Genomic DNA, 22,626 nt, shown 5'->3' with positions numbered 1-22,626 from the left:
ACATATGGGAGGACTCTGAAACACACCAAATATGGATTTAAAACCAGGCAAATCAAGTTGATTGGCCAAAGGAAATCCAGAAGAAATGCCCTATATAAGTGATTCAAACTACCATGAGGTGGCAACTCTCCCTGAGCCCACCCATGTGCCTATCCATACATACTTTTTCCCCCTAATAAGCACCTTACTTATTTCACTACTTTCCATCTCTATGTGGAAATTCATTGCTACACAGTTGATGGGCCAGGGCCTTCTCACTGGCCACTGGTCTCTGGCAGTCTAATGGCTAGGATTCAGTGCTCATTGCTATGGTCTGATTTCAATCTCTGGCTGGGAGCTGAAAACCTGCTTCAAGCTGTGGTCGGTCACCTGGAGCGAGACATCCTGGAGTGCAAAGTTAAGAGGGCCTTAGGAAGCACAGTTATGAATAAAGCTAGTGGATGCAATGGAATTCCAGTAGAGCTATTCACAACCCCAAAGGATGGTGCCATCCAGGTGTTGCATTCAACATGTCAGCAAATCTGGAAGGCCCAGCAGTGGCCACAGGACTGGAAAAGGTCAGGCTTCATTCCAGTTCCCAAGAAGGGTAGTACTAAAAAAGTATTACAAAATGTGCTAACCATGGACTATTTCACTCATCTCTCATGCTAGTAAGATCATGCTTAGAATCTTGCATGCTAGGCTTCAGGATTATGCGAACCAAGAACTTCCAGATGTCCAAGCTGAGTTTAGAAAAGGGAGAGGAACCAGAGAACAAATGGCCAACATTCACTGGATCATAGACAAAGCTAGGAAATTCCAGAAAAACATCTACCTGTTTCATCAACTACACCAAAGCCTTTGACTCTGTGGATCATAACAAACTGTGGAATGCTCTTAAAGAGATGGGAATACCAGACTATCTTACCTGTCTCCTGAGAAACCTGATGTGGGTAAAGAAGCAGCAGTCAGAACCCTGTATGGAACAACTGACTGGTTCGAGATTGAGAAAGGAATATGACAGGGCTGTCTGCTGTCACCCTGTTTATTTAACCTATACACTGAGCACATCGTAAGAAATAGTGAACTGGATGAGTTACAAGCTGGAATCAAGATAGGTGGGAGAAATATCAACAACCTCAGATGTGCAGATGATACCACTCTATTAGCAGAAAAGTGAAGAGGAACTAAAGAGCTTCTTGATGAGGGTGAAAGAGGACAGTGAAAGACCTGGTTTAAAACTAGATATTAAAAAATCTCAGATCATGGCATCTGGCCCCATTACTTCATGGCAAACAGAAGGGGGAAAGGTGAAAGTAGTGCCAGATTTCCTCTTCTTGGGCTCTAAAATCATTGTGATAGTGACTGAAGCCATGAACTCAGAACATGATTGTTTCTTGGCAGGAAAGCTATGACAAGCCTAGACCGTGTGAAAAGCAGAGACGCTTCTCTTCTGGAAAAGGTCCATATAGTCAAGGCTATGGTCTTCCTGTGGTCATGTACAGGTGTGAGAACTGGACCATAAAGAAGACAGAAAAACAGGAAAAAAAAAGAAAGAAAGAAAAATAGAATGTCTATCAGTATTTACCTCTATAGAAATTCAAGGTGGCACCAGTGGTAAAGAATCTGCCCACCAACGCAGTATATAGAAAAGATGCAGGTTCCATCCCTGAGCCAGAATGATCTCCTGGAGCAGGAAATGGCAAGCCACTCCAGTATTCTTGCCTGGGAAACCCCATGGTCAGAGGAGCCGGGCGTGCTACAGTCCATCAGGTAGCAAAAAGTCAGAGACAACCGACTGTGCGCGCGCAGACACACAGCCATACACACACACACACACACACACACACACATAAAGAAATGATTTGTGTCATGAAAAGATATTGCATATTATTATGAAACTATTATGGCTTCTCCAGTGGCTCAAACAGTAGAGAACACATCTGCAATGTGGGAGACTCCAGTTCAATCCTTGCATTCACATGAAGAATGGAAGGTCCCCTGGAGGAGGGGATGGCTCTCACTCCAGCTTCTTGCTGGGAGAATTCCATGGACAGAGGAGCTTGGCAGGCTATAGTTCATGGAGTCACTGAGTTGGACAAAACTGAGCAACTAACACTTTCATGAAACTATTATAAAAAAGAGGTAGCGATATAGCTATTGACCACCTTGAATATACTGTAAATTAAAAAAAAAATCTGGGAATAATTTGAAAAGTACAATTATGATTTGGAAAAACAGCAATAAAATGCCTCAAGAATGAAAGACTGTCATCCCTAATGTGTTTAAGTCACTGTTTTTTGATTGCTGTTTTTGGAAGAGGGTGTGTTTTATTCAAATAGTCAACAGAAGAGTCCGAAATGCAGTACTTGGATGCAATCTCAAAAATGACAGAATGATCTCTGTTCGTTTCTAAGGCAAACCATTCAATATCACAGTAATCCACGTATATGCCCCAGTGTTGCTGAAGAAGCTGAAGTTGAACACTTCTATGAAAACCTATAAGACCTTCTACAAATAGCACCCAAAAATGATGTCCTTTTCATTATAGGGGACTGGAATGCAAAAGTAGAAACTTAAAAGATACCTGAAGTAACAGAAAAATTGGCCTTGGAGTACAAATTGAAGCAGGGCAAAGGCTAACAGAGTTGTGCCAAGAGAACGCACTGGTCATAGCAAACAGTCTCTTCCAGCAACACAAGAGAAGACTCTACACATGGACATCACCAGAGGGTCAATACCAAAATCAGGCTGACAATATTTTTGCAGCCAAAGATGGAGAAGCTCTATACAGTCAGCAAAAATATAGAAGCTCTATACAGTCAGTTGACTGTGACTCAGATCATGAACTCCTTATTGCCAAATTCATACTTAAACTGAAGAAAGAAGGGAAAACCACTAGACCATTCAGGTATGACCTAAATCAAATCCCTTACAATTATACAGTGGAAGTGACAAATAGATTCATGGGATTAGATCTGATAGAGTGCCTGAAGAACTATGGACAGAGGATTGTGACATTGTACAGGAAACTGTGATCAATATCCCAAGAAAAAGAAATGCAAAAAGGCAAACTGGCTGTCTGAGGAGGTCTTACAGAGAGCTGAGAAAAGAAGGAAAGCTAAAGGCAAAGGAGAAAAGGAAAGATATACCCATTTGAATGCAGAGTTCCAAAGAATAGCAAGGAGAGATAAGAAAGCCTTCCTCAGTGATCAGTGCAAAGAAACACAGGAAAACAATAGAAAGGGAAAAACTAGAGATCTCTTCAAGAAAATCAGAGATACTAAGGGAATGTTTCATGCAAAGATGGGCTCAATAAAGGACAGAAACAGTATAGACCTAACAGAAGTAGAAGATATTAAGAAGAGGTGGCAAGAATACACAGAAGAACTATACAAAAAATATCTTCACGACCCAGATGACCACAATGGTGTGATCAATCACCTAGAGCCAGACATCCTGGAGTGCAAAGTCAAGTGGGCCTTAGGAAGCATCACTACGAACAAAGCTAGTGGAGGTGATGGAATTCCATTTGAGCTATCTCAAATCCTTAAAGATGATGCTGTGAAAGTGCTGCACTCAATATGCAAGCAAATTTGGAAAACTCAGCAGTGGCCGCAGGACTGGAAAAAGACAATCTTTATTCTAATCCCCAAAAAAGGCAATGCCAAAGAATGTTCAAACTACCACCCAATTGTTCTCATCTCACATGCTAGCAAAGTAATTCTCAAAATTCTCCAAGTCAGACTTCAACAGTACATGAACCGTGAATTTCCAGATGTTCAAGCTGGTTTTAGAAAAGGCAGAGGAACCAGAGATCAAATTGCAAGATCATCAAAAAAGCAACAGAATTCCTTTTTGGGGGATGTTTCCTACTTCTGCTTTATTGACTATGCCACAGCCTTTGACTGTGTGGATCACAACAAACTGGGAAAATTCATAAAGAGATGGGAATACCAGACCACCTGAACTGCCTCCTGAGAAATCTGTATGCAGGTCAAAAAAGCAACAGTCAGAACTGGAGATGGAACAACAGACTGGTTCTGAATCAGGAAAGCAGTACATCAAGGCTGTATATTGTCACCCTGCTTATTTAACTTATATGCAGAATACATCATGTGAAATGCTGGGCTGGATGAAGCACAAGCTGTAATCTAGATTGCCAGTAGAAATATCAATAACCTCAAATACACAGACGACACCACTCTAATGGCAGAAAGCAAAGAAGAACCAAAAAGCTTCTTGATGAAAGTGAAAGAGAGTGAAAAAGTTGGGTTAATACTCAACATTCAGAAAACTAAGATCATGGCACCTGGTCCCATCACTTCATGGCAAATAGATGGGGAAACAGTGGAAACAGTGAGAGTTTATTTTTTTGGGCTCCAATATCACTGCAGATGGTGACTACAGCCATGAAATTAAAAGACGCTTGCCTCTTGGAAGAAAAGCTATGACCGACCCAGACAGCATATTAAAAAGCAGAGATATTACTTTGCCAGCAAAGCCCATCTAGTCAAAGCTATGGTTTTTCCAGTAGTCATGTATGGATGTGAGAGTTGGACTATAAAGAAAGCTGATCACCGAAGAATTGATGCTGTTGAACTGTGGTGTTGGAGGGGACTCTTGAGAGTCCCTTGGGTTGCAAAGAGATCCAACCAGTGCCTCCTGAAGGAAATCAGTCCTGAATATTCATTGGAAGGACTGATGCTGAAGCTGAAACACTGATACTTTGCTACCTGATGCGAAGAGTTAACTCATTGGAAAAGACCCTGATGCTAGGAAAGATTGAAGGCATGAGAATTAGGGAATGACAGAGGATGAGATGGTTGGATGGCATCATCGACACAACGGACATGAGTTTGAGTAGGCTCCGGGAGTTGGTGATGGACAGGGAAGCCTGGAGTGCTGCAGTCCATGGCATCGCAAGGAGGTATACACGATGGTGAGACTGAACTAAACTGATGTTTTATTCTTTACAGCCCTAAATAATTCCAAACTATGTTGTGATCCTAACAGAATATTTGGAGAGTACATTAAAAAATACAAAAGAAACAAAACCACCTCATATTTTTGTTTCAGTTGCAAAATTAATCCAGATTATGAATGTGTTACTAATGAATAAATGTAAAACATCTCTAGTATGAAAAAGCATTTCATATTTTAAATTTTATTTTTAATATTTATTTTTAGCTGAGTTCATATTCTTGCCTTTAGAAATCAAGGATCTAATTTTTATCCTTGAGTTCTTAAAAAGGTCCATGAGTTAAAAATATCGTCACCTTTGACTTTTTGCTAGACTTCAGGCTTTTGGTGGTTTGTTTAATGTGCTACATTCAAACATATTTTACTAAGAATATAACTCAAGTCCCTGATAATTTCAAATAATACAAAGGATGCAAAATGAAAAGGAAATGCCATTAAACTCTCATTTCTTCCTATCACACTTGAAATTGTAAACTTTTATGTATTGTTCCTAAAAATTGACATGTCTCCAAGATATATATATACACACACACACACACACACACACACACAATACACACCTTTATTATGCAAGGCACTGTTTTAAAATCCTAAGATTCATCAGTGTAGAAGTAAAATATTTTGACTTCCTACACTTTTCATGGGAAAATACTTATTCCATGGGAAATAAGCAAATAAAATAAATATTCAATATAATATCAAGTGGTATGTTATTTATTCTGAAGAAAAAGAAGACAAGGTTTGGTGGCAGAGAGTAACTTGGGTGTGAAGGTCCCTTGGGTATTTAATACAGATAGTCAGGGCCAGTTTGCAGAGGTGAAATTTGAGAAAGTGTATAAAAATTATGATGGAGCATTATATGTGTATGTTATATCAACTTATCTTTTTAATTGATAATATATCCTGAAGATATTTTCATTTGCAGACTGTTATTGTTGTTTAGTCATTAACCCACGTCCAACTCTTTTGTGACCCGATGGACTGTAGCATGCCATGCTCCTCTATCCATGGGATTTTCCAGGCAAGAATTCTGGAATGGGTTGCCATTTCCTTCTCCAGGGGATCTTCCTAACCCAGAGATCAAACCCATGTTTCCTGTATAGGCAGGTGGGTTCTTTACTACTGAGCTACCAGGGGAGCTTTTTCATTTGCATATAAATTTCAAACATATCACAGGCTTTCATTTCACAGTAAAAGAACCAATGTTTCAACATTAGTGAATTTAATGTGTCATGAGATATTGTTTAGAAAAACAATTCATGTCATCTAGCTTAATTTCCTTATTTGAGGAATGAAGATACTGAAACACAAATATGTTCAATGACTTAGCTGAGGACATACAGGTGGAATATGTAGGGTGATTCTCAACCGTGGGTTTTCACATAATTTCACAGATTATTAGCATCGTTCAAAACTAGTTCAACTTCAAAATATCATATTTCTTCTTTAAATAAATAATACCACTCATAATCATTTGGGGTGAAGATGATCAATTGTTTTTCAGAGCAATGTTTGGCATTGTCTTTATCCATATGTCAGTGCATTTGATAGCTAAGCTATGAAATTAATTGCTCATTCTATCCAGAATAGATCCCAGCAATGGACAGGATCCAAAAATTCTATTTTTGGCGCTACATTGTTTAAAATACTTTTATATACTTAACATACGTATGTATTGTCTATGTACATGTATGTGTGTGTCTAAGCATGTATATATAAATACATATTGTAAGTATATGCAAAATAAGTAATTCTATTTAAAAGATCTATGTCCACATTGTAGTTCCAAGTAGGCTAGTTGCCATGGTAAGTATTCTACCAGATGGGCTGGCTGAACATTTAATCTCATTTTGGTTAAAATAGATAAATTTTTAAATAAATTACTAAATTTTAGTAATTTAGTGACCTAAATTACTGACTACTAGACCTAGGTGTTATATTTAAGGATATTTTCGGTTGCTTTGAGAAAAGACCACAATACTTTGAAATGTATATAAATTTATCAAGTGAATAATTTGACATTTCCTTTGAAAACATAAGGAAAGAGAATAGTTATAAAATGCAACAGTTCTAAGAAATATCAAGGCACAAAAAATTCTTTACATTGTACATTATTCCTCCCATAAAAGATTTCATAAAGTTTGGTGCCTATGTTAAAACATAAACAAAGACCTGGAGATTGTTAAGGAAACTGAAACCGATTTTAAAAGAACAGTGATTTTAAAACCTGGAAAACTACATGTGAAAATTTAAAATGAACCTGAGTGTGAAGGTGTTTTTTTCTCTAGCTCTTCAAATAAATGAATGGGAGCAAAATAGTGTTAATGTCTAATGCACAAGGAGATTAAGAATGAGTCTACTTTTAATCAAACATGAATAACTTCACCAGCAGCATAATTAAAATTTCACCTAATCTTTTAGGGAGCCCTGATGTTAAAAGGCAAACATCTACTTAGATGATTTTGGTGTTCACCTAATTTGAGACTAAATAATTTAGTCATTTGCGTTCACCCAGCTTCATCATTCCCTCACCTCTTATCCTCTTTAAGCACATTTCCTCTCTAGGTATTTTGTCCATCAATTTATGGCAGTAATCCCAGGAATAAAATTGCATGCCACAAATAGTTTCAAGATACAAATGGCTATACATAACAAAATTTAAGCATGGGTAGGTGTTCGTGATTTAAATTCCCTGCAACAAAGGTAGCTTGTGTTGTATCTTCTGTCAACCACCTAAAATGAAAAGAAACTGCTCATATTTCTTTTCAAACCTTTGCAATCTAAACATTTTTCACTCAGTAATGATTAAAATGAAGGGATTCCCTGGTGGCTCAGACGGTAAAGTATCTGTCCGCAATGCGGGAGACCCAGGTTCGATCCCTGGGTCGGGAAGATCCCCTGGAGAAGGAAATGGCAACCCACTCCAGTACTCTTGCCTAGAAAATTCCATGGATGGACGAGCCTGGTGGGCTACAGTCCATGGGGTTGCAAAGAGTCAGACACAACTGATTAAAATGAAGATGAAGACTGAATTAAGTGGCAGAAAATCACAAATCAAAAGGTTAAGATCATTTTCCAAGATAAAAATTTCTCCATGATGATGCAGAAGCTTTTTATTACCACTGGAAAGCTAAAAACGTTCAAATAAATTTGATAAAGAGAAAATAAAATTTAGAAAAAGAGAATTGGAAGTGAAATTTAAAAAGCAGAAATGAGGGAATAAAATGGATCACAAATTCTTAAGGGAAAACAACATACAAAAGAACTTATAAATTGGGTCTTTATAAATATGAACAAAAAGGATAGTGCTAATATCTTATATTTAGTATAATCCTTCCTTTTCATTCAAACTTTAAATAATATATGTATGAGAATTTATTTATTTAAAAGAAGATTGAGCATCTACTAGCTTCAATCCCTGTCTTAAGTTTTTTAAAGGATTCACAGATTAAACTAATACTGTGCTAACATTATTCAAAAGTTTGGATGTAGTTATGAGTATAAGAAAAGTTATAGTTATAGTTATGAAACATCATTAGTGGAACAAATGTGGAAAGTAAAAAGGTGAGGAACCTAGTGTAAAGGTGGTAACTTTTTAGGAATTTGCTTCTTCACTTACCAGTAAGCCCTTTCTTCTTACCCCAACCCCTAGGTTGAAATGTAGATGTAAATGTCATTTTCCTGTTTTAAACAGCCAGTTAAAATCCTTAGAGCAAAGAGCAAAAGTAGAATTTTGAGTCATATTATATATGCGATTGATGAGATTTAATGATATAATAGATAAGAATTTGTAGGAAAGGAAGATAAATGAAAGTATCAGTTCTCCATCTAGATGACTGGAAGATAACCAAGTTAGGACATATGAGAAGGAGCCCAATTGAGGGAATAGAACACAAGGTAGGACCCTCTTAAAGATTCAAGTAAAGCCATCTTAGAGGTGGAGTATAAATTCAGTCATCAACTTGATTAAGAGCATTATGGTAATAGGAACTGACTGGAAAACAGGAACTAACTTCCACTGAGTGTCTTCTAAGACACAGGCCTGGAGTTTTGCCTAGCTGGTCTTACTATTTGTCACAACAGTCATGGAAAGCAATTGTAACATCAGAACTCAGGGAGATATCATTTCAACTCCCCCAAAATATATAGTTGGACAATTCCATATGTTGATCCAATGTAATACAACAGGAAAGCTCATCCAATCCTTATGGAGTATTTTGGAAAACAGATTAATAAACCAAGTCCAGAAATTACTATATAGATGTAACTCCTATCACCTGGATTACAATTCAGAGCCTTAATGCCAATGGTTAATTTGTGAGTTGAAATCCCAGGACACATTGTATGAGGGAAAATGGAGCAAGACAGGGAAAGATGGAAAGTAATACAAGGTGATGAGTTACTATAATGGTAACTGCTTCAAGAGGAGTTGAGGATGGACAACTGTTGTTTGACAGCTGCATCCCACCTGGTCATGAGGGATGATTCTGGAAAGGTTCTACAGAACAAAATATGTTAAAACAGTGCAGGGGATGCAGGAAGGGACAGAATTTATCCATTTATTCCTTCCTATTTTGCTTTTTCATTAGTCAAAGTTGCCCTACCAGAAAATAAACTCTTCCTCACTTTAAGTTGCAACATTGAACCTTGGACAGTTGTTTGGAAGCTAGATACCTTGCTCTGTAACAATCACTTGGTCAAGCCCAAAAGTGGCTAGAAGAGTCAGGAGATTCAGGAATATGACAAATCAACATAGCATATCGATCTTGGCAGCAGCTAAGAGGTTCATAAATGCTAAAGATACATATTAAAGTAAAAGAACTTGAAGAAGTGAGGGAAAAAATGTCCAAAACAATACCCTATAGAATTGCTGGTATATGTATAGTAGCAAGAGATAATTCAAAATTAGAGACAAAAGTTATATAATTCTCATTTTATGATAAATTAAAAATATATTGTGGTATATTGAGACTGTAGAATAAAAAGCACTATGAAATTAGTGACTTATAACCACACGTATCAATATGGGTGAATTATAAAACAATGTTAAATGAAAAAACCAAGTCAGAGATAAATATATGCAGCAATACTCCAACTATACAGTTTAGACATAGGAAAAAATGGTACAGCACATTAGACAGAGATGCCCATGTATATAGTAAATTAACAGAAAACTAAGGGTAGTGATTTCCACTGGGGTGCAAGAACAAATGACTCGGGTGGGACTTTGAAGGTCCAGTAATAATTGATTTTTTTAAGTGTATAGAGGATATATGGGTATTCATTCTACTTGTCTTACAAATATACATACAATTTTTTTGAGTGTAATATATATTTAACAATTTAAATAAAACTTTGGCTTCTTTAAAATAGTTACCAATTGGATGCAGTTCCTTCTTTTTCTACCAATAAAGAGCTATGAGATGAATGGAAACTCAGTCCTGAAAATAATCATGTAGAGAAAGGTTGTCCCCTAACTAGGAACACTCTTGATTACAGGAGTAAGAAATAAATTTCAGTATTATAGTTTGGGGGGATTATTGATTCATCAGCTAGCATTATCCAAATATATATGCATATGTGAGGTGTGTGTGTGTGTGTGTGTGTGTGTATTTATGATACATATACATAGTGTGACAGAATGTATGCAATGTAGATATGAGCTATGAAGGATAATTATAAAATGAGCAATAATGATCCAATACCTAGCTTAAGAATTGGAACATTCACATTTTTGAAAATCCAGTGTAAACATGTACATCAAAGATGGTGAGGAAAAAATGACAATTTGTTTCTGAAATTTGGATTTTTTTTTTATTGAAGGATAATTGCTTTAGAGAATTTTGTTGTCTTCTGTCAAACCTCAACATGAATCAGCCGTAGGTATACACATATTCCCTCTCTTTTGAACCTCCCTCCCATCTCCCTCCCCATCCCACCCCTCTAGGTTGATACAGAGCCCCGCTTGAGTTTCCTGAGCCATGCAGTAAATTCCCATTGGCTCTCTATTTTAATGGTAATGTAAGTTTCCATATTATTCTTTCTGTACATCTCTCCCTCTCCTCCCCTCTCCCCATGTCCATAAGTCTATTCTCTATGTCTGTTTCTCCACTGCTGCCCTGTAAATAAGTTCTTCAGTACCATTCTTCTAGATTTGGATCCTGATCAGGATTTTACACTTCCTGATTTTGCTACCTGGATTTGTCTTTGCCTAGGTTTCTCCACAAGTAACTGTCTTACCTCTTTCAAGCCTTTTTCATAATTTGTCTTTCAGTGGTCTTCCCTGGTCTTGATACTTAAAATTTCACAAAAGAGATTTAAAAATCCACACCCCCCCCCAATTGCTATGAATATTCTTTTTATTTTTATCCACATCACTATACCTTCTAACTTACTTGGTAATTTGCTTTATTTCAGTTCATTTATCATTGGTTTTCCCCCATCTTGGTGGCTCAGACAGTAAAGCGTCTGCCTGCAATGAGGGAGACCTGGGTTCAATCCCCGGGTCGGGAAGATCCCCTGGAGAAGGAAATGGCAACCCACTCTGGTACTCTTGCCTGGAAAATCCCATGGACAGAGGAGCCTGGTAGGCAATAGTCCATGGGGTTGCAAAGAGTCAGACACAACTGAGCAACTTCACCTTTCCCCTACTAGTATATTAGATCCATGAATGCAGAGGATTTTGTCTGCTTTGTGTACTTTTTTATCCATAATACATAAAGCAGTACCTGAGTAAGTCCATATGTATTTATGGAATGAATGAATGAATGACTAGAAGATTGTGCTATCAATTCAGCCCAATAAGCTACAATGTTTGCTAGGACACAATTCAAGGAGTCAGCCTTTGAACAAGTGATCATTCTTCTATAAGCATACCCTACCTTTTTTTATTTTGTGAACTGGTTCAAATTTGTATGTATCTAAATATATCTAACCAAGTAAAGTTATGCTTATATTTAGACTATTTTAGTCTAGCCAAAATGTTCTCTTCTGTATACTTTCTTTAACTGAATTTCAGGAAAAGACCTATATGCTTAGACTACCAATTCCTAGATATTCCCTATACATCATAATCTCATTTGAGGAGTTTATCTCTAAGGGCAAGATTCTCTTTAATGGATAGATAACCACACTTAGATAACCTTTGGACTTCAAGGAGATCAAACCAATCAATCCTAAAGGAAATCAGTCCTGAATATTCATTGGAAGGACTGATGCTGAAGCTGAAACTCAAATACTTTGGCCACCTGATGTGAAGAACTGACTCATTGGAAAAGACCCTGATGTTGGGAAAGATTGAAGGCAGGAGGAGAAGGGGACGACAGAGGATGAGATGGTTGGATGGTATCACCGGCTCGATGGACATGAGTTTGAGCAAGCTCCGAGAGTTGATGAAGAAAGGGAAGCCAGGCATGCTGCAGCCCACGGGGGTCTCAAAGAATTGGACACGACTAAGTTACTGAGCTGACCTGAACTGAACCACACTTAGATCATGGATCATGTGTTAGACCCTAAAGATTTTACCTCCTATCTTGAAGGTTAAATGCTGTTTTTTCCAAGATAATCATTTAGTATGTATTGATAGTTCACAGAATGTAACACAATCTAGATGTCTCAAGTGGACTTCTTATGAACTAGCATACTTTTATGGTTACAAGATACAGAACACATATAGGTTTGAATCAAAGAGGTCTTTCCTACAATATGGATAAGGATGTACAGTCTTACCCTCTAAATCACAGGGCTTTCAGAAATCAACCTTTATTTTTACCAGCTGTCTACGAAAGCTTCTTTATCTCAGAGTCATGTTTCCTCACCATATCTGAATCAACAACTATTTACTGGCCCCAATCTATTCATAAACAACTATCAATGCAAGGTTGCTACCTCTGGCATTAGTAGAATTTTTATGAGATACAACTAAACCAAATAAAATGGATCTTTTAGTTTCCTGTTTGAATGCAAAAATATATAACACAAATTTTAATAAGTTTAATAAAAGAAAAATACAGATTATTTAGTGTAATAAGTGCAATAGATTGCAGATTTAAACTGATAGCTGGAAGGAGCAGGAATTAATCAAAGAACAGATGAAGGAGCACTCCTGGTGATAAGGTTAATATGTACTAAGGCCCTGTAGCACGACTGGGTTAGATGTGATCAAGAACCTGAACATTAAAAAAACTTTTTGGTGGAAGCTCTTTAGTTAGGATTCAAAAATACAAATGTTCTAGTAACTAATACAAAGTCCCAACAACTTAACATAATGAAAATATATTTCTTGCTGCTGTGCAAAGCCAATCAGATTGCTTTTCTGGGTGTTTTTTCTACCAACGGTGATTCAGGCACACCGATTCTTTCCACTTCAGAACTCTTCTCCAAGGAGGAGAGTGGATCACATCAGAAACATTGTTCTTGCAAATTGGGTACATCCCTCTCATTCACATTCCATTGATTAAAAACTGCTCATTTGTTCCCAAAAGTAAATGAGAAATTGAAATCAACTTTTATGCTCAGAAAGGATATATATCCACACAGTCCCCAAAGGATAAGAGAGATAAAACTTGAGACCAGAAAGCTAAGTGGAACCCACATGATACAGAGTTTTATACTTCACTAAGATACTGAATTATATCTAAAAATTAGGAAGTCAGTGGATGACTTTAAACAACAGAGGGGTATAATTTAACTTACATTTTCACAAGATCATTCTAATTATGAATGTGGCTATCAGGGAAGGAATTGGGTATGCTGGTCTAAAGCTCAAAAAAGAGAAGGCAATTTGGGCAAGAAAATTTGGAATTTGATGTCTTATTGGAAGTAACTAAGCTAAAATGGGTAGGAGTTCTCCACAGAGGGAGAAAAACCCAGATATTCCCCTAAGAAGAAGGGATTCAGATAGTATCATTTTTTATTTAATTCTTGTTTTCAATACAGCTTAAAGGCCAATGACATATCTCCAATTTCAGACCAATGATTATTATCATACTGAACACGCAAAAAGCGGACAAGAAGGAGGGCATGTGGATGGGACACTTGGTTTTCCCTTCTCCATCTGGAGAGTGCTGATACAGCACAAGTAGCTTTATTGTACCTACTTCTTCGACTAATTTTGGAAAGAACAGAAATAACCTACATTTTATTTCTAGAACTTTTTTTAACGTGTGAAAAGATTTAAGTATATGGATGAGTCAAAGGATAAGTTGCTGTGAGTCACTGAAGAGTAAAGAATAGAAATGCCAGTTTCAATCTCTAGTAACTGACAGTTTTGATAAACATTTACAAAACAAGACTATCTGTACCATAACATGAAGCAGGATGAAAATGCAATGAAGAGTTCTCCCTTCACTAAAAGTTCCTCAATATAAGAGCTTAATGACTGATAAAGGAGGGTCATCACCAGGGCATCTCGAGTGGGAACAAAAAGGCACTAGAGTCTAGTTATTCTAGATCAGTTATATTTTCCAGAGGAAGAAATCGCTTACAGGTAAAAATCTGGTTTCACTGACCATTAGGGTTCATTTATATATTCCAATTAATGGTTATTTGGTAATACAATCAAGGGGAGGTATGAACTCATTCTTTCTACTCTTGGTCCACTATAGCTACCATTATAGTCTTATTTTCATTTTTATGGCCGTGCATTCATTTCGTAATTTTTACTGATAGATGGACTTGCTGACTCTGCAATATGCCCCATAACTAAATTCATGTAGAACTTGTCATCTAACTTTTAATTCTTTCTTTAATAGTGTAACCACAGCCTTCCTAAGATTCTCTCAAGTGGAGACATACATTTCTAAAAGTTTTATCTTCTCTACTTTTTATAATTATGCAGTTCCATTTCTTTAATGTGACACTCAATACTAGGATATTACTTGATCTGTGTTTTCGATACTTCTTAAAAAAATTCTAGAGCCAGCTCTTTTTACTTACAAACTTTCTCCTAAGAATACATCCCTATTTGGCATGGTCCCAGTTTTCCTGCAACTAGAACAAAGACAGACAGAGAAGAAGAAACTAGTTGGCAGTTGACATCATTTTAATACATTTTCTCTTTCATAATATATAAAAATATTAAGTCACTATAATGTATACCTGAAACTATATTATTTTAAGTCAATTATACTTGAATACAATATTTTTTCTCTCAATCCAAAAAGAGACAGTTTTTTCAAAACCAATGAGGTTCAGAATGTGCTCGAATGACAGAGTTGTTAGAGATTTCCTTCTAACCTACTTTACAGCTTCTCTCATCATTCCTACTGGTTTGCCTACACATTAATTATTTTTAAGCTTATTCTATTCTGGAAAGTTGGTGACAGTGAACAAATGTAATATAATTCTTTTCTAATCACTTTGCATGTGGTTTATAGAATTATTAGAAATAAACAGAAAACAATCTTTTATTTCATGCACATAATACATGAGCCCCAATCTAAAACTTTATAGTTATATACTCATCACAAATCTAAGCCATCATCATCAGAAACTGAAAACTGATAACTTCTATAGAAAGTTCAAGAGGTCCTCTTTTCTCCTGAACTTTAAGAACGTTTCTCTCTTGAGTGGGAGGAACACAGAATGATTATAAAATAAACTGACAATAAAAGAAAGGGAGAGTCAATTGTTTAAAAGGGGAAAAAAGCAAAAAAAAAAAAAAGTTGCCCATCAGGGAGGGGACTGGAAGTATCCCAAGAATACTAAGGAAAGGATTTACATTGTTTAAATTGTTTCCAGAAAGACTAGTCTTTGGATTAGTCAGCACAATTTAAGGGAATGGCAGATAACAGTCAATGAAGAGAAGCACAGGAAGAAATTAAAGAGTATACTGTATTGGTCTTTATCTTTCTGGCTTACTTCACTCTGTATAATGGGCTCCAGTTTCATCCATCTCATTAGAACTGATTCAAATGAATTCTTTTTAATAGCTGAGTAATATTCCATGGTGTATATGTACCACAGCTTCCTTATCCATTTGTCTGCTGATGGGCATCTAGGTTGCTTCCATGTCCTGGCTATTATAAACAGTGCTGCGATGAACATTGGGGTGCATGTGTCTCTTTCAGATCTGGTTTCCTTGGTGTGTAAGCCCAGCAGTGGGATTGCTGGGTCATATGGCAGTTCTATTTCCAGTTTTTTAATGTATGGCAAAAACCACTACAATATTGTAAAGTAATTAGCCTCCAACTAATAAAAAAAATGAAAAAATTAAAAAAAAAATTTTAAAAAAAGAAATGAAAGAGTAAAAAGGCCAAGCAATTGTCTCTGTGTCCTGTTGAGAAAGGTTAGACCTTTACTGTGGGCATCAATGTTCTTGTCCCTAAGGAATTCCTTTCCTTATGCAATAAGAAATATAGAAATACCTTTTGCAACAAGGAAAAGGTACAGCTTCTTGAAGGCTACAATATGATTTCAGTGTGTTTAAAAGGCATCCTTTCTTCAGGATAAATTTGACATCTTTAATACCTGACTAACTTTTATGTAGTCCAGGTCTGGAACTATAAGGATATTCAATAGGTGGCAAATTCTAAAGTAGGAAAAAAAAATGGAGCATGAGAAATGTCACATTAGGTCCTTTGCACACACTTTCCTTTATACTGAAATCCTCTCCACATGCACATCCAGCCCCTTTCTACCACCTGAGGTTTTGGCTTAAATTTCATCTTTTTAAGGACTACTTCTTTGGTCTGTCTTAGTCCCTAGTTTCTACAATACACTGCAATTTATAATCATCACATACATGTCTCTTTTTACTGATTTATTGGTTTTTCAAAGAAAAGCTTCATGATAACAGTGGCCATTTCTTTGTTTTTCACCTGATGACTCCAGGACCTATAACCTTGTAAACACTAAGTAAATATTTGTTCAATCAATCAATGGATTAATCATGGATAAATTAATATTTGTCACTAGTGCCAAAAACAAAAACTTTTAGGGAAAAAGTAATCAAAGGGCTTATCTCTGGCATGTAGGAAGCTTAAATTCAGTTTCCCAAAGCAGTCTGTTCTAGGAATGATTTAACAGAAATAAAAATTTGAAGAGATGTGTTTTCTGTATTGATCACAAAAACACCCCTCTTTAGGACTGCTTGTGGGATCTACAAGCTAGTTACTAATATATAACAAACTATTTCCATTGTTAACTATGCAGTGCCCACTTTACTGACTTAAATCAAATATCTGGGCTTCTTTGATGGGCACCCTTACCATTTAAGTGCTCAATCCCACACTTCAAGTCTAGCATCCAATTAAAATGCATGGGGGAAGTTCACACTTTGGTATCTGCCTACATAGCTATCTATTTATGTAGCAAAAGCTGTCAACATGACAAGTGGAGACAGAAATTTTTTTCCCTTGTTCAGGAAGTACACTAACAACATTCATTAACAAAAGAAATCAGAGCAAATTCCATCTATGTACTTGTATCCATCCCAAGGTATATGAAGGTAAGGATACTTGTAAATTGCTTCAAGTATAACTTCAGGTGGATTCCCCGGCTTATAACATTCTATCTTCCTATTCCATAGTTCCTTGCACCTTTGTTTTCTTCCCTACCCACTCCTGGGCTTGGACACACTGGTGATGCAGTAATGACAATGAAGATTCAGGTAGCCAAAATTTAGTCTCTCTCCTCCCCTTCCTCCCTCCCTTCCTCTCCATATTCACGTATACATACATATATACATTTTTTTTTAACCTTTGAAAGTCGGTCTCATCCATCATAGGCCTTTACTTCTATGTACTTAATATGTATAGTACACTTTTGAATTAATGAATAATGGTTTATTTTATACATTTAATCTACACATATAGCATTAAGTATCTGCTAAGAATTAGAGTGACTGACTGGGTGTTTCAATTAGGACATAGGCCAAGAAATTTTGAATAAGCCAAGCATAATCAAACAATTTAACTAAGCTTGGTGTCAGGTTGTTTTTTGACGACAAACCATCCCCAAAGTTGGTGACATTCAACAACAAACATTTATTCCTACACTCACAGGCCTGTAGCTCTGCTCCATGTATAGTCATTCTGGACCAAGGCTGAAAGGCCAATAGCCATGTGGGAACATGTTCTTCCCATTAAAGTATTCTGGAGCTTCCTGAGGAACAAGCAGAAGTATTTGGTGCCTTCTAAAGTACAGGCCTATAACTGGCACACGGCCACGTCTGCACACACGCCTTTGACCAATTAAGTAATAACGCCAAGTCCAAAAACAAAGGGGCAGGGAAACACACTTTTTTGAAGAATACATGGTGAAAACAAGTGACTATTTGCTAAACCATATAATCCACTGCACTCTACTTTCTTGTTCAAATTTATGTATGTGCCTACCTCATGCAAAATATGACTCCCAAAAGAAGACATCTCAAATGTCACATCCACTCATGGCATCAGACATTAAGTACAGAATGCTGTGAAATATATATATATATATCTATCATAGATATATCTATATATCTTCCGGAGGGGGTGGTTTCCAGCTGAATTCAAATTCAGTTCTCCTTGATCCAGAGACATAAGAACTAAAGAAGCAAGCTATATGCCCAACATCCAATGTGAAAGATATAGATAATAACACTTCCATCTAAAAAGCAAGAGACTTCCCAGCACATGTCAATCACCACTCTCCAAAACTTCTTAAATAATGCTGGAAAATGCTGCAAGTTCACTTTACTCTGAGGAGGGTCAAGTTCCTTCATTAGGCTCCACTTATCCTGCCCGGAATAGCTCCACACTGTTACCCATAGTTCTCGGCTCTGCTTTCTGTGAGGTCCTTTCTTTTTCACCATTTTGGACGTCTACTTCTGAAAAGCACAAAGAGGGATGTATGCTTTTCTGTGGGAACAAGAGGTTCTTTTGCATGTCAAATACATCTCTAATTCTTTGTGTTTAGGATGGCAATATAGCTCTCCCAAACACGTGTATCTCAAATACATCTCCCCACATATTTGATTCTACTCAATTATATGTGCCCAATTCCACCCCACATTTGTTTTCTTAAGACATGTCTCTTTCTGTAGATTCAATTATGGGTACTTTGGATCCGTGGAGCTTTTCCAGGACTATATCCTAAGGTTTTCTGGAAGCCTTTTTGACAGCTGAAAGAATCTACTAAATATCCTCTTAAACTCTTCCCAGGTCCTAACAAAAGCTGCATCAGTTACAGCTTGGATTTGGTCTTTAAACTGAAGCTGTGCCATAACGGCATCACTCTGGATTTGTTGAGAAGTGGTGCCATTTACAATATTGAAATTTCTGAATTATTTATATTAGTTCCAAATTCTGCTTACAAACACTTTGTTTCTCCCAAGCTTATTTCTTTCTTAATTGCCTTGTCAAATACAGCTCCCATTTCCATCATTTTGTCTCTGCAACACTTACAACAAAGTTACAAGATGATTCACTCTAAATACTTTCTTCTAAGTCAGAGTATGGTAGAGTTTTACCAAAAATGTTGCCACTAACTAAACAGCCCACCATTTTTCCATATCCAGTGAAAACCCCTAACCACTCACCACTTGTTCCTAAAGCTGATGACACACACTTTAGGTTTTCGTAATATCTGCATTTACTGGCACATATTGTTGTACCAGACCGTATGTCACACTAGTTATCTAATTCTCTGTAACAAATTACAACTCTTAAAATAATACACATTTATTATCTCACAATTTAGCTGGATTCGCTGCTTCACGTTCTCACATGAAGTTACAATCAAAATGCTGGGGTAGGCTCTCCTCTCAGTCTCAATTAGGGAAAAGGCCAGCTGCCCACTCATGAAGTTGTTAGTAACATTCATTTTCCTATAGTTGTAGAATTCATAGTAACTGGCTTCTTCAAAGACAATGATGAAGAGACCCCAGCAAGAGAGGTACCACAAGCTTATGTAATCACACAAATATAATCACATGCATCCCATTACCTTTATCATGTTTTGTAGAAACAAGTCACAGATCCTGCCCACTCTTAGGTGAAGGAATCATACGAGGTTGTGAGCACAGGAGCTGAGGATCTTGGAGGCACAGAACCTGTTGGTCACTTGGCACCACATCTCCATTCTAGATGGCCAACTAGACCCTCAGAATCTTCTAACTTTTGTTTATGACTTTGGGTTAGAGTTTGCCAGGGAGAGGCACTTGTGTGATTTGGACAATAGCAGTGAAACAAAAGCCACTATCCATGGAAGACTGGCACCCAGACGTAGAGGCTTTACAGTACTCCTCAGATGCTCTCGTGTTATAGTTATGCAGCTCCTCAAATTTCCCCATAAAGTCTGTCTGATCCATACACTCCAGTGCTTCTCACCAAAGTCATTAATTACATTAATTACAGAGAATTTTTCTGATTCTCTGTCTTTTCCAGACCTTTATTACCCCAGCTTCTCCCTAATTCATCCAAACCTTAATGCCTATATTAAATACCCTTTTTCCCATAATAGCTGTGGTGGTCCTATTTTCTTGACCAAACATAGATACACATGTATAACAGACTCAAAATTTCCAAAGCTGTCTTACAACTAAATTATCTTGGGATTATTTTTAAAGGTCTATATTTCAAACCAGAATCTTTAGAGAGTGGGCTCTAGAATCTGGATTATTACAACAGTTTCCAAAGTAATTTTGATACAAAATCAATTTGAGGATCCCAATGAAGCAGCATTAAGCTGTAAATCTGGAGATCTGGACCAGAGTCTCAGCTCTTATATCAATTAACGTGCTGACACTAGATAAGTTACCTAATATCACTATACTTCTGTACATCATACACAACATTTCCTTGTACATCAAAGAACACTAGATTATTTCTAAGGTTCCTTTGATCTGAAATTTGATTCTGAGATTCTATTTCAAACACAAACATTGTTATCTGGGTTTCAATCCAAGCTCCATAACTTACTAGATCTGTGACCTTGAGATTGTATCAATCCTGTAGGCCAGTTTCCTCATCTACAAAACGAGGATGATAACAGTGCCTACCTCAATGGGTAGTTATGAGTACTAAATTCATTAAATCATATGGTGCCTGTATTTTAAGAGTGCCTGGAATACGGTAATCACTATATGGTGGTGGTGGTGGTGTAGTCGCTAAGTCGTGTCCACCTCTTGCGATGCCATGGACTGTATATGCTGCTACTGCTGCCGCTGCTGCTAAGTCGCTTCCATCATGTCGGACTCCGTGTGACCCCATAGACGGCAGCCCACCAGGCTCTGCCGTCCCTGGGATTCTCCAGGCAAGAACACTGGAGTGGGCTGCCATTTCCTTCTCCAAGGCATGAAAGTGAAAAGTGAACGTGAAGTCGCTCAGTCGTGTCCGACTCTTAGCGACCCCGTGGACTGCAGCCCACCAGGCTCCTCCGTCCATGGGATTTTCCAGGCGAGAGTACAGGAGGGGGTGCCATCGCCTTCTCCAGGACTGTATATGAGTGCTTATTAAATAAAATTTCAATGTAGCTTGAGTATGCTCAGCCATGTCCAACTCTGCAACACCATGGACTGCAGCCTGCCAGACTCCTCTGTTCATGGGGATTCTCCAGGCAAGAATATGGGAGTGCCTCGCCATGCCCTCTATTCCAGGGGATCTTCCCAACCAAGGGATGGAACTCAGGTCTCCGGCACTGCAGGCAGATTCTTTACTTCCCACCAGGGAAGCCTAGAGAATGCAGCTTAGAGAATAACAAATATCACTACCAGTGTGAATATTCTAGGCTAATAGTATAATGCTGTAGGCAACAGGGAGAGAAAGCAGAGACATTACTTTGCCAACAAAGGTCTGTCTAGTCAAGACTATGGCTTATTCCAGTAGTCATGTATGGATGTGAGAGTTAGATGGTGAAGAAAGCTGAGTGCTGAAGAACTGATGCTTCTGAAGTGTGGTGTTGGAGAAGACTCTTGAGAGTCCCTTGGAGTGCAAGGAGATCCAACCAGTCCATCCTAAGGGAGATCAGTCCTGGGTGTTCATTGGAAGGAGGATGTTGAAGCTGAAACTCCAATACTTTGGCCACCTCATGTGACGAGTTGACTCATTCGAAAAGACCTTAATGCTGGGAAAAATTGAGGGCAAGAGGAGAAGGGGACAACAGAGAATGAGATGGCTGGATGGCATCACCGACTCGATGGACATGGGTTTGGGTGGACTCCAGGAGTTGGTGATGGACAGGGAGGTCTGGCATGCTGCAGTTCATGGGGTCGCAAAGAGTCGGACACGACTGAGTGATTGAACCTAACTGAACTGAGCCCACCAAAAATGAATATCAATATGTTGATAATCTTATCATAGTGTATTTTATTACCTGAAGCTTTTGTGATGCTTCATTAATAGTATATATAACATATGATGGAAGATGGGGGATAAAACAAAACTTCTAAAAACAACAAAAAAAATGATTTATGTTTTCAACAATTACAATCTATCGTTGGTTCTCAAAAGCTCTCTCTCTCTCTCGTTTTTTTTTTTTTTTTTTACTAATTTGTTGGTTATTGTTTTCTTATGGTCTCCTCTGTCTTCAACATAATCAAATGGTTAGTCCACTTCATGCAAATTTTTTTTCCCATGGGGAAATCTGCTTTGTGACTCCACTCTACTTTCCTGAGTTTACACAGTATCCTTTATATCGTCATTGCCACAGATGTTGTCTTTGTTGTAATGCAATTAAACATGA

The sequence above is a fragment of the Odocoileus virginianus genome, chromosome 21 (assembly GCF_023699985.2).
Source record: "Odocoileus virginianus isolate 20LAN1187 ecotype Illinois chromosome 21, Ovbor_1.2, whole genome shotgun sequence".
NCBI classification, from domain to species: Eukaryota; Metazoa; Chordata; class Mammalia; order Artiodactyla; family Cervidae; genus Odocoileus; species Odocoileus virginianus.
Note: the sequence above shows the minus strand (reverse complement) of the source record.